Source organism: Oryctolagus cuniculus, chromosome 15, assembly GCF_051225735.1.
Source record: "Oryctolagus cuniculus isolate XC-2025 breed Fujian yellow rabbit chromosome 15, ASM5122573v1, whole genome shotgun sequence".
NCBI lineage: Eukaryota > Metazoa > Chordata > Mammalia > Lagomorpha > Leporidae > Oryctolagus > Oryctolagus cuniculus.
In genome coordinates this window covers 1,929,150-1,940,906 of record NC_142881.1, presented here as the reverse complement: position 1 = coordinate 1,940,906, position 11,757 = coordinate 1,929,150, and positions in this window count along the sequence as shown.

Below are 11,757 nucleotides of genomic sequence, written 5' to 3'. Positions count from 1 at the left end.
CTCCCTCTCCCCTGCCCTCCCCTCTCCCTGTGCCCTCCCCTCTCCCCTGCCCTCCCCTCTCCCCCTGCCCTCCCTCTCCCCTGCCCTCCCCTCTCCCTGTGCCCTCCCCTCTCCCCTGCCCTCCCCTCTCCCCCTGCCCTCCCTCTCCCCATGCCCTCCCCTCTCCCCTGCCCTCCCTCTCCCCTGCCCTCCCTCTCCCCATGCCCTCCCTCTCCCCTGCCCTCCCCTCTCCCCCTGCCCTCCCTCTCCCCGTGCCCTCCCTCTCCCCTGCCCTCCCCTCTCTCCCTGCCCTCCCTCTCCCCGTGCCCTCACTCTCCCCATGCCCTCCCTCTCCCCTGCCCTCCCTCTCCCCATGCCCTCCCCTCTCCCTGTGCCCTCCCTCTCCCCGTGCCCTCCCTCTCCCCCTGCCTTCCCCTCTCCCCATGCCCTCCCTCTCCCCATGCCCTCCCCGTGCCCTCCCTCTCCCCTGCCCTCCCCTCTCCCCTGCCCTCCCCTCTCCCCGTGCCCTCCCTCTCCCCATGCCCTCCCCAATCCCCATGCCCTCCCCCTTCCCATGCCCTCCCTCTCCCCGTGCCCTCACTCTCCCCATGCCCTCCCTCTCCCCCTGCCCTCACTCTCCCCATGCCCTCCCCTCTCCCCTGCCCTCCCTCTCCCCATGCCCTCCCTCTCCCCCTGCCCTCCCTCTCCCCGTGCGCCCCCTCTCCCCGTGCCCTCCCCTCTCCCTGTGCCCTCCCCTCTCCCTGTGCTCTCCCCTCTCCCCCTCCCGGTGCCCTCCCTCTCCCCATGACCTCTCTCTCCCCGTGCCCTCCCTCTCCCCTGCCCTCCCTCTCCCCTGCCCTCCCTCTCCCCTGCCCTCCCCTCTCCCCCTGCCCTCCCCTCTCCCCTGCCCTCCCTCTCCCCTGCCCTCCCTCTCCTCTGCCCTCCCTCTCCCCGTGCGCCCCCTCTCCCCGTGCCCTCCCCTCTCCCTGTGCCCTCCCCTCTCCCTGTGCTCTCCCCTCTCCCCCTCCCGGTGCCCTCCCTCTCCCCATGACCTCTCTCTCCCCGTGCCCTCCCTCTCCCCTGCCCTCCCTCTCCCCCTGCACTCCCTCTCCCCTGCCCTCCCCTCTCCCCCTGCCCTCCCCTCTCCCCTGCCCTCCCTCTCCCCTGCCCTCCCTCTCCCCTGCCCTCCCCTCTCCCCGTGCCCTCCCTCTCCCCTGCCCTCCCCTCTCCCCCTGCCCTCCCTCTCCCCGTGCCCTCCCTCTCCCCGTGCCCTCCCTCTCCCCATGCCCTCCCCTCTCCCCTGCCCTCCCTCTCCCCCTGCCCTCCCCAATCCCCATGCCCTCACTCTCCCCGTGCCCTCCCCGTGCCCTCCCTCTCCCCCTGCCCTCCCTCTCCCCATGCCCTCCCTCTCCCCCTGCCCTCCCCTCTCTCCGCACTCACCTGGGTGTCCAGGCCAGGGCTGTGTGGAGTTTGCTTTGCTCCTGGCAGATGAGAAAGTGATGCAAACTTCGTCTTAAGTTTGGCTTTGTAAAATGCGAGCCGACAGTGATTAGCAGAGTTGGTTCCTGTTCCATTAAAACTGGCTCCTGTGTCGGTCCCCCGGGGTGCTGCAGCCCAGAACCGGCGCCGGTCTCTTCTGTGCTGAGACGCCCTCCCCTCCGCTCCCCTGCCTCACTGCGTGGGAATGTGCCTGAAGCCTTCTCGCCTAAGGGGCTGGGACAACCTGTTGTTGAGTAAAAGAACAATCTGTGGTCACACTGCAGTGAGTGAGCATCCTGCTGCCCTCCCCGTCATCCCGGACCACCTGGCCCCCGTCTGGAACAATTCCCCCTTTCCACCTCCTGCCAACCCCCCGCTGAGTCCCTTGTAGGATATATAAACCTTGTGTAAAAAAATGAAGTTTGCAGCTTGATCAGAACTCTTGTCTTGCTGCCTTCCTTGTGTCTCCTGTCCCTCTCATTCCTCCCTCTAGGTTCTAGTTGACGTCCCGCGGGACGGGACACTTCTGGAAGCCACAAGTCTGCAAGAACCATCACCCGGCTGAACGGTGCTGCAGGGCTCCAGGGGCCGGGCCTCCCAGCCTTTGCAGCTGCCGGAGCCTTGTCCATTGCACACCCTGCCAGTGGCTGGAGCATCTTCCTCGCACACTTTGGCTTCTGGTCCCTTCCTCCGATTTAAAGCCAACAGCTCAGCATCTTGCCTCAGGATTCACATTCGCCTTCTTTTGTCCCCAGTGTCCCTTTGTCCCTCTGGAGGTGGCCTGTAGGGCTCAGCGGGGCAGTCCCGGGTAATCGCCCATTAGTCTCTTGCCAAAGAAGAGAAATGGTCCCAGGTCCTCGGGATTTGGACCTGGACATCTCTGGGGGCCCTGAGGGCTCCCTGGTTGGCAGCTTTATGGGGTGAAGGACCTGACTTCTGGGAAGCAAGCAACTGGCACACTTGGGCAGCTTGTTCCCCTGGGGCCAGCAGGCTGCCGGGGGTCCTGCCTGCCTGGGCAGGAGGCAGGGCTGGCTGGTGCATCGTGCCCAGCTGGGCGGTTGGGCCCTCTCCCCTGACCGTCCCGCCCCACTGAGCCCCCTGGCCCAGCACACCCTCAGGATCATGGGACTCCCTGCTCCGGGCTGATTATGGCGAAGAGAGGAAGCAGAAACACACAAGCAAGCTTTTTAACGCTGCTCCTTGGTATCCAGTTTGTCATTCTCCCCATTGGCCAAGAAGCAGAAGCCGAGGTGGCCATCGATCTACTCAGTCCGCCCCTGTGGCTGGGGAACTGGGGTGACGCTGAGCTGTGTCTCGGCAGCTTGCTCTGGGCTATGGACAAGCGACCCCTCCTCTCTGGGCCTTCTCCCTCTGACTCGTTACATGTGGTACCAGAAACACGTCACAGAGGTGTCGTGATGCACCGGGAAACCCAGCAGAACCCTGGGGACACGGTCAGAACCCACAGCCGCTGGCTGCTAATTCCCTCCCCGGTGACGACTGTGAGAACAGCAGCTGTGGCCTTTGTCTGTGGTCATTGCAGCCTTAGCTTCCTTCTCTGTCGCCTTGTGCTGAAGAGAACACCTCGGAGTTTGAACTGGGGAAGCTTCGGCCTGGAAATCTTCACGCCGCCCAGCTGGAGCAGAGTGAAGCCAGACAGGTGCACAGCGCTGTGTGAACGTGTCACGCGGCTCTGCAGGGCTGTGGGTGTGCTTTGTCCATAAACGAAATCTGCTTGCTCTTCATGCTTCAGAGTGGAACGCGTGTGATTTTTAGTAGCAGATTTATAATTGGCTTCCACTGTTATTTATTAAAAGTGATTACTTTTCACGTTGACATCTCAACTAGTAACGCGGAAGGTCAGCCCTCACCTCTCCCTGCCAGCAGGTGCCAGTTTCAAACGGGGGTGTCGCCGATTGGAAGCTGCCGATGTTTAAATGAGTAGAACAAAATCCTTGTGAACGGTTTTTGAACTTTAATTTAGCATTAAATTACTGAAATGAAATATCCACAACAAAGAGGCTTTTGGGATTCTATTGTTCTAAATGCAGAGAAAAGTGGAATGAATATGCATGAGGCGGGCAGGGAGGGCCTGAGAGCCCGGGCAGGCCTCGCGGTTCTAAATCGCTAATTGTTTCCAGAGTCCTATTTCCGCGGCTGGGGTGCTGTCACAGGTCTGGCAGGTGCAGGGGGGTCTCACGCTGGGGACTCCGCCTGCAGGTTCCACTCTGCCCAGGCCCGGAGGTGCAGCTGCAGGCAGCGTCCCGCTGTTCCTGGCTTTCCTCCTCCGTGGCCTCAAGGGCTTTAGTCCTTCCTGACGGCCGTGGAGCACCTGCCTCTCTGTGTGCTGGCTCTCACGCTTTCCTGGAGAAGCGCCTGAAAGCGGAAGTGCCCCCCCCACCCCAGTCCACGCCTTTCAGATGCCTTCCTCGATGAGTGACAATCCATGCCTGCGCGGGGTCCCCAGACGCTGGGGGGCACGCCTCTTGGGCTGATCCTGGAGAAACAGGAACCTCATCCCAAGATGGTTTACAGGTGGCAAGCAGAGCTGCAGGCTGTGTTAGACAGTGACTTTCAGTCTGGAAGGCTACGTGGCTGCCACTTGGTGTTGAACACGCAGCTCCGTGGAGAAGCTGCCGGCAGGCTGGCTGGTTCTGCCCTCCGTGGAGAGTCCGTCTCCTCGGCTGCAGGGCGGGAGGTGGCGCCAGCCCCACAGGGGCCTGTGATGTGGGTGGCAAGGGCAGTGGGGCGTGTGCCCCGAGCCGGGAGGGCAGAGCGGAGGGGAGGGCTCCTCCCACTGTACTTCCGGTTCACCCTCGTCTCCCTCACGGCCCACAGCTGAGACACGGTCTGTTCCCCACTCAGCGGTCTGTCCCCACTCAGCGGTCTGTCCCCCACTCAGCGGTCTGTCCCCACTCAGCGGTCTGTCCCCACTCAGTGGTCTGTCCCCACTCAGCGGTCTGTCCCCCACTCAGCGGTCTGTTCCCCACTCAGCGGTCTGTCCCCACTCAGCGGTCTGTCCCCCACTCAGCGGTCTGTTCCCACTCGGCGGTCTGTCCCCACTCAGCGGTCTGTCCCTCACTCAGCGGTCTGTCCCCACTCAGCAGTCTGTCCCCACTCAGCGGTCTGTCCCCACTCAGTGGTCTGTCCCCACTCAGCGGTCTGTCCCTCACTCAGCGGTCTGTCCCCACTCAGCGGTCTGTCCCCCACTCAGCGGTCTGTCCCCCTCAGCGGTCTGTCCCCACTCAGCGGTCTGTCCCCCACTCAGCGGTCTGTCCCCCTCAGCGGTTTGTCCCCACTCAGCAGTCTGTCCCCACTCAGCGGTCTGTCCTCACTCAGCGGTCTGTCCCCCACTCAGCGACTCACGCCTCTCTGCTCTGGTTTTGTGAGCAAAATATGCAAAGTCTGAGAACCAATTTGATTTTCATTTTAAACTTAAATCCACTTTAAATTGAAGCAGAATGGATCTATTTTTGTAATGTTGAATATATTAAATGTCTTCTCCTAATCGACTTAATAAAATGTTCTTGAGCCTGTTTTACGCTGATGGGTATTTTAGGCAATTAGGAAGGTAGCCGCGATGCTCACTTCGCTGGAGCAAGTGCGGCTGCCCAGATAGTCCTCGGTGGCTGGGGTCACCAGAGCCGGGCTGCTGCGGGGAGCGCCGTGGCGCTTGTCCTTCTGTGTGCAGCGTCCAGCCCGGGTCTGTCCCAGACACTGCTTCTATGTGTTTGGTAATTGGCTGAGAAACAAAAACTGGAACTGTAATCCTTCTAAAAATATTTATTTACTCTGTTGAGAGGCAGATAGGGGAGGCCAAAGCCGGGAGCTGGCGACACAACGCAGACACCTGCGTGGGTGGCAGGAGCTGAGTCGCCGGAGGCGTCACTGCTGCGTTGGTGGGAAGCTGGCGACAGGAGCTGGGGCTGGGACTTGAACCTGGGACTCTGCTGTGGGTGTCTCAACTGCCAGGCTAAGTACCAGCCCTGGAGGCTGCAGACCCTGAGTGGCGAGCACTGGCCCTCCAAGCCCCTACTGTGTCCCCAGAGAGCTGGACGGGCTGCTACGGGTGTGCACAACTGGCTCTTGGGGCAGAAGCCGTGACTGGTGGTGTATGCCCACTTCCCGGGTGTAAACACTCACTCGGATGAGGGGCGGGAAGAGATGCTCACTGGGTTCTCGTGAGCCGGGCAGGGCAGAGCCCGCTCGTCCCACTGCTGGTCTCTGTGCCCAGCTGGCGCTGGTGGGCTGGGCAGGCGGAGCCCTAGGGCAGACACATCCTTGGCAAGGGGTCCAGGCGGCACCTCAGCACCACCGCGCGGTGGACCTCGTGCCTCCGTGTTAGTGCAGCTGTCCCCGACGCCCGGGGACTTGCCGGAAGAAGGTCGGGGGCCAAAGCTCAGCGCCCACCGTGGCCGTCGGCCTCCAGGTGGGGCGGGGACGCAGTCTCCTGCCGCCAGTGCCCCTTCCGTAGCATCTGTGCTTGCTGTGCGCTGTGTGGACCTGCGGGCTGGGTGCACTCACCACGCCGTCTCGGCACGGCTGAGTTTGCGCTGGCATTCCTCGAGGGGCCGGCAGTGTGTCCTCCGGCCCCGTGAGTAGGGTCGGCCACCCCTGCCCAGACGCCGGGCTCCTGTGTTTGTCCGCCAGGCCCTTTCCTGCTCCGCCTCCCTCACAAAGCTTTGCCGCAGGACGAGGCCTTCACGGCTCTCGGGCTCTGAGCCCCACTCTTCCCTGGAGGAAGCTTGCTGGTGCCAGCGGCCCCTCTGTGGGGCTGTACCTGTGGCTCTTCCTGACTCCCCCACTCTGCTTCTCACACATTCTGTACAAGAAGAAAGGGAGCCAGTGCCTTGCCCAAGGACACGCAGCACAAATGCAGGTGTCCAAGCTCCTGCCTCCGGGGAGGGGGAGAAAAAAGGCCCAGCCCGGGGTCACCCGGAGACCCCAGGAGCCTGCGTGCTGCTTGGGCGGGGGTGGGGCTCTCCTGCCGGGCGCCTGCTTCCTGGGAAGATTGAAGGAGGTGACAGCAGGACTGGCCTGGCGTCTCCGCACGGTAAGCAGGTTGGCTACCGCGTGGGGCGGAGGTTCGGGGTCTGTTTCTACAAGCACCTCCAAGCTGCCGGCTGTCTTTCTGGGCATGGACACGTGGATCCCACTGCGCCAGCCAAGCAGCGAGTGCAAGAGCACGCTGTGTGTGTGTGTGTGGGGGGGGGGCGCCCGGGGGGCCCGCCCCGGAGTGGGAGGCGCTTGCTCTGGAGGACGTGGCAGCCCTGTTGCTGCATGGGACGCTGCAGCCTGTCCAGCAGGAACTGGAAGGTTCTAGATGGTCTCAAGGGGCCTGGGCAGGGACGCGTCTTGGGCACCTGGACTGTTATGTGCATCGCAGGACGGGGAATACTCTGCAGCCCTCTCCGAGCTCCCCCAAAGCTCTGCCCGCAGAAGGCGCCCTCAGCACCCAAGAGGTTCACTCCTCCTCCCTGGCCCCCCCACCCCGAGCTCTGCCTCCTGGCGCCGTTCCTGGGTGTGCCTGGGGCTGCCAGGGGCAGTGGGACTGTGTGGTGCAGGCTCCCGGGGAGGTGTGGGCCCGCCAGCTCTCTGATTTGCTTCATGGGCCCGTGTGTTGGGGTGATGGTGCCACCCCATCACTGGGGAAACGCAGAACAAGGCTGCCGGAGGGTCCTGGGCCACTTGTGCCCCCAGGAATGCTAACCAGGGCTTTCACTTACGGAGGTGCACGGGCACAGGGGAAGCTCCAAAAGCACCCAAAGTGACCCCTGGGCTCAGGCTCTGGGCCCCTGCCCAGAGTTCCCTGTGGACTCTCGCGGAGCACGGCAGGCTGAGCACAGGGAGTGGGCACGCTTCTCTGCGTTTACATAGATGGCGGCGCGTGACTCCCGCTGGTTTGCGTTCTCCGCTAACGTGTCCTGGGGGTGACGCCTCTGTGCAGTCCCAGCTCTCTGCAGCGTCTGAGGGGCCTAGGGGTTGGTAGAGCCGGGCCCTGAGCGCTGTGGCTAGGGCCAGGCCTCCCCGGCACACAGGTGCCCCCGTGAGCGGGACTCGGGGAGAGCAGGCGCAGGAGTGCAGCAATGGCTGCAGGTGTGGCTCCCCGCGTGGCTGGATCTCGCTCAGCTGCTTCCTGGAAAGCGGCACTAGTGCCCCGGGCCCGCGTGTGCCCCGCGTCTGGGCTGCTGCGGGGGTGCGAGAGGGCGGCCTTGGCCGTGACGCAAATACTTCTGTGCTTAGGGCGGAGGCTGTGTCTCCGCTGGAGTTCAAAAGGCCTGGAGTGGGAGGAGGGGCCCAGCTCTTTGCCTCTCTGGCCTGCTCGGCTGCGCGGACACGCTGAGTGGAGATGCCCAGCCTGGGGGTGCTGTCCAGCTCCCTGCCGACCGCGGGGCCTGGGGGCTCAGGGCGTGGTCTTCCTCGGCCAAACCCACCCTGGGGAGGGTGGCACCTGGGGGAGGGAGCAGCGCTGAGCCGGCCTGCTGCCAGGGCCAGATGGAAGGGCTTTTCCTCTGGGCTTGCTCGGACCAGTATCCAGCCCCAGGGCAGACACTGAAGCGACTGAGGGCTCCTCAGGCCTCGATGCCCACGGGTGCCTGGTCTTACTCAGGGTGTGAGTGGCGAGGTCACCCCGGCTGGCATCTCAGAGTCCTCTGATAATCACAGGTGACTGCGATGGCGCCGAGAAGGCCCCCTGTGCTCTCAGAGGCACCAGGAGGGTGGGCTCACATTTGTGGAGCACCTGGGGGAGCCTGGCGGGGGGTCTGTGGACACACCTCTGTCCTGAGGGCCATCAGGACGGGCAGGTCCTTGCAGATGCGCCAGGACCTCGGGATGGACAGAGCCTGCTGGGAGCAGCGCGACTGAGAGGGGGCTCCAGGTTAGACCTCAGTCAGTAGGGACGGAGCCAACCGGGGCTGCGACCGAGCAGGGAGAGGGGCTCGGCTCCCCACCGAGGGGTGAGGCGTCAGAGGGGCTTCAGCGGGTGAGGAGCGCTTCTCTCCGAGCTCCGGCGAGCACTCGGCACGGGCAGCGTTCCCGCTCCTTTCCTGCCTTCGCGTGCTTGGCGGGAGTGACCCGAGAGCGGCTTGAGGAGCCCGACAGCAGCACTGGGGCTGGGCCTTCCGTGCTGCGGGTCCATTTCCAAGCCGGATGCTCTGTGCGTGAGCTGCGGTGTGTGTTTGCTTTCTCAGCGCTCAGGGGCTGGAAGTCGGAGGTCACACTCTCAGCCGGGCGGTTTCCCCCAGGCCCCCCTCCTATCTTCCCCGTGCGTCTGGTCCCTCCGAACGAGGTCCTGCCCAATCACCGCTCCGCAGATCCCATCTCCGAGCCCAGCAGCACTCTGAGCTCCTGGGGTGTGACTTCCACTTGGCAGGGCGGCTGCTCTAGACCCACGCAGAGGAATGGGTTACGTGTCCAGATGTCTTTTTTTTTTTTCTAAAGATTTGTTTATTTGAAAGACAGAGTTACAGAGAGGCACAGGGAAAGGGAGAGGGAGAGGGAGAGGGGGAGGGAGGGGGGAGAAGGAGAGAGAGAGAGAGAGAGAGAGAGAGAGAGAGAGAGAGAGAGAGGTTTTTCATCTGCTGGTTCACTCCCCAAATGGCTGCCATGGCTGGAGCTGGGCTGATTCAAAGCCAGGAGCCAGGAGCTTCTTCCGGGCCTCCCACGTGGGTGTAGAGGCCCAAGGACTTGGGCCATCCTCCACTGCTTTCCCAGGCCACAGCAGAGAGCTGGATCAGAAGTGCAGCAGCCGGGACTCGAACCGGTCCCCATATGGGATACTGGAACTGCAGGCAGTGGCTTTACCTGCTACGCCACAGCGTCAGCTCCAGATGCCTACTTTAATCGATGGTTGCCACATGGTGAGGACCCTGACAAGAAGGTGAGGCAGTTCGGTGTGTGTGTGGGGGGTTCCTCTTGTCCCTAGGGTGGCTGGAGGCCAGGCTGGAAGCAGTCGTCACCTTAAGCCCGAACAGCGCCCCCGCTGGCTATGGCAGAACTGGTGGGGTCTCTGTGTCCCGCTCGGGTTCCCGGGCTCACCTGTGCTCCTGATGTGCGGGGGCGCCCTGCGGGAAGTGGCGGACGCTGCAGGCGCCCGGCCGGGTCCTCCAGCCCCGCTTCCCACGGCTGGGGCCTGCAGCACCTTCCCTCTGGGCTCTCCCTGCGGCCAGAGCCCACTTGTTCTGGGCCCTGTTCTCCGTGCTAGACGCTGTCCACCAGTGATTGGACAGGCCTGGTTCCCTCGTCCCTGACTCAGGGCCATGTCTGTCATCTCCCAGAGGTCCCTGACGGGATGAACACCGGCTGTCCCCCTGTAACTTGCTGGTCTTCCCACGTCCTGTTCCTGCCCCGACCGGGCCTTCCTGGGGTCATGGCTCAAATAAGCAGTGCGCTCAGATCTCCCTCGAGCTCTGCTCCTGGCGGAACCCACGCTACCACGTGCGAGTCTTCCCTCTCCAGGAAAAGCCGGTGCTCATTTAATGAGTTGTTTTATTTGTGGGGACACATTCATCTGCTATGATTCAAGTAAAAAGAACACAACCTTCCCAGAATTGTGCCCAACCCGTCCGCCTGCATCGCCCACCAGGCCGGCGGGGAGCGCAGACACCGGGGCCCGGTCCTGGCGCTCTGCACCGTGCCTGGCCGACCTGTGCTCGTCTACCTGGGGCAAGCAGCGGGTGCTGCTCGGTCTCTCCAGGGGCGGCGTGAGGGGCACGCGCCAGCCTCCTCATGAGCGTGGAGCTCCTCCCAGAGCTGCAGTGCCGCGAGCCACCAGGGGCAGACCAGGCTTCCACTTTGGCCCCACCACGGCCTTCTCCCCGTTCATTCACTGCCTGGGCTTAGCGGACGCTGCCATGCGTGGCTTCTCACTGCTCCGGAATCCCAATGTGTCCTTGAGATGCCAAGGTTTTCAATAAACAGATGGCAGGGAGGCGCTACAGCAAAATGTCTGGCCACAGCTGACACTCCCCTCCCCGAGGGGCCAAAACAAGGAACAGCCGGGCTGTCCAAAGGAGAGCACAGGACGCCAGCGGAGCAATGCGGAGTGTGCGGCCAAAGAGACAGAAGCACGGGTGGAAGAGACGCGGGGCTCCCAGGTCTACCGTGCCACGGAATGCACCCGCCTGGCGCCCACCACAGAGCCGGTAGGGGAAACGCGGTCCACGGCACACCACGTACGACTCTGGCGGTCACACTGACAAGGATGAACCCAGAGACAGAGAAAAACAATACAAGGAGACTCCAGAGAGACTGTGTATTTGTAATCAATAGATAAATGTATTTTTGGTGCAAAAAACCGTGAAACCATGCAGCTTTTTCCTAACGTGCATTTTAAATGAGCTTTTACAAAACGCCTCATATCATGCGATTTTTTTTTACACCAAAATAAACTTTTGATTCCATTTCCCACGAACTTTGCAAAGCATTCCAGTGCTGCGTGGTCTCGTGTGTACGTGGAATCTAAGACAGTGGATCTACAGGGCGTCGGGAGTGGGAGAGCGCGCATCAGAGGCTGGGGAGGGACAGCAGTGGGAGGGGGAGGCTGCTCACTGGGCGTCAGGGACCGTGCGAGAGGAAGGGGTTGTGTCCTGGCGTGTAGGGGGACAGGAGTTAACCATGGCACCTGTCGGTTCTCTATGGTCTCACCCCAAAGCCGGGAGGAACTCCGGAAGTGCTGGGAGTGCTAATCACCCCGGCTGATCATTATACAATGTATACATGTATGGACCCCAGTGGGTATAAACAACTAGGATGTGACAATTAACATGAAATAAAACTTTCAAGGCTTTCTCCTAGATCAAAGGAATGTTATACCTTCTTGAAAGTAGCTGACTGGGGCCGGCACTATGGCCTAGTGCCACTGCCTGCTTCCCATATGGGCACCAGTTCAAGTCCTGGCTGCTCCACTTCTGATCCAGCTCTCTGCTATGGCCTGGGAAAGCAGTGGAGGATGGCCCAAGTCCTTGGGCCCCTGCACCTGCATGGGAACCTGGAAGAAGCTCCTGGCTCCTGGCTTCGGATCGCTGACAGCGAAATAAACGTGGATCCATCATTAGGAAACCCTTGTATTACTGAAGGTGTGCATTCGATCCATTTGTCGAAATGCTGGTCATAGCGTCTGAAATTACCCCTCACAGAGGCCATTTTTCTTTCAAAGCGGGCTCCTGGGGACCACGCAGAGGTTTCTACAGGGCTTTTTCTCCTCCAGGGCTCGTCTTGTTCTTGGCAAAAGCCTTCTGCACCCCGGAGAGGAAGGAAACCCTCAGAGCCTCTGGAGCGAGCACTGACCCTGTGCAG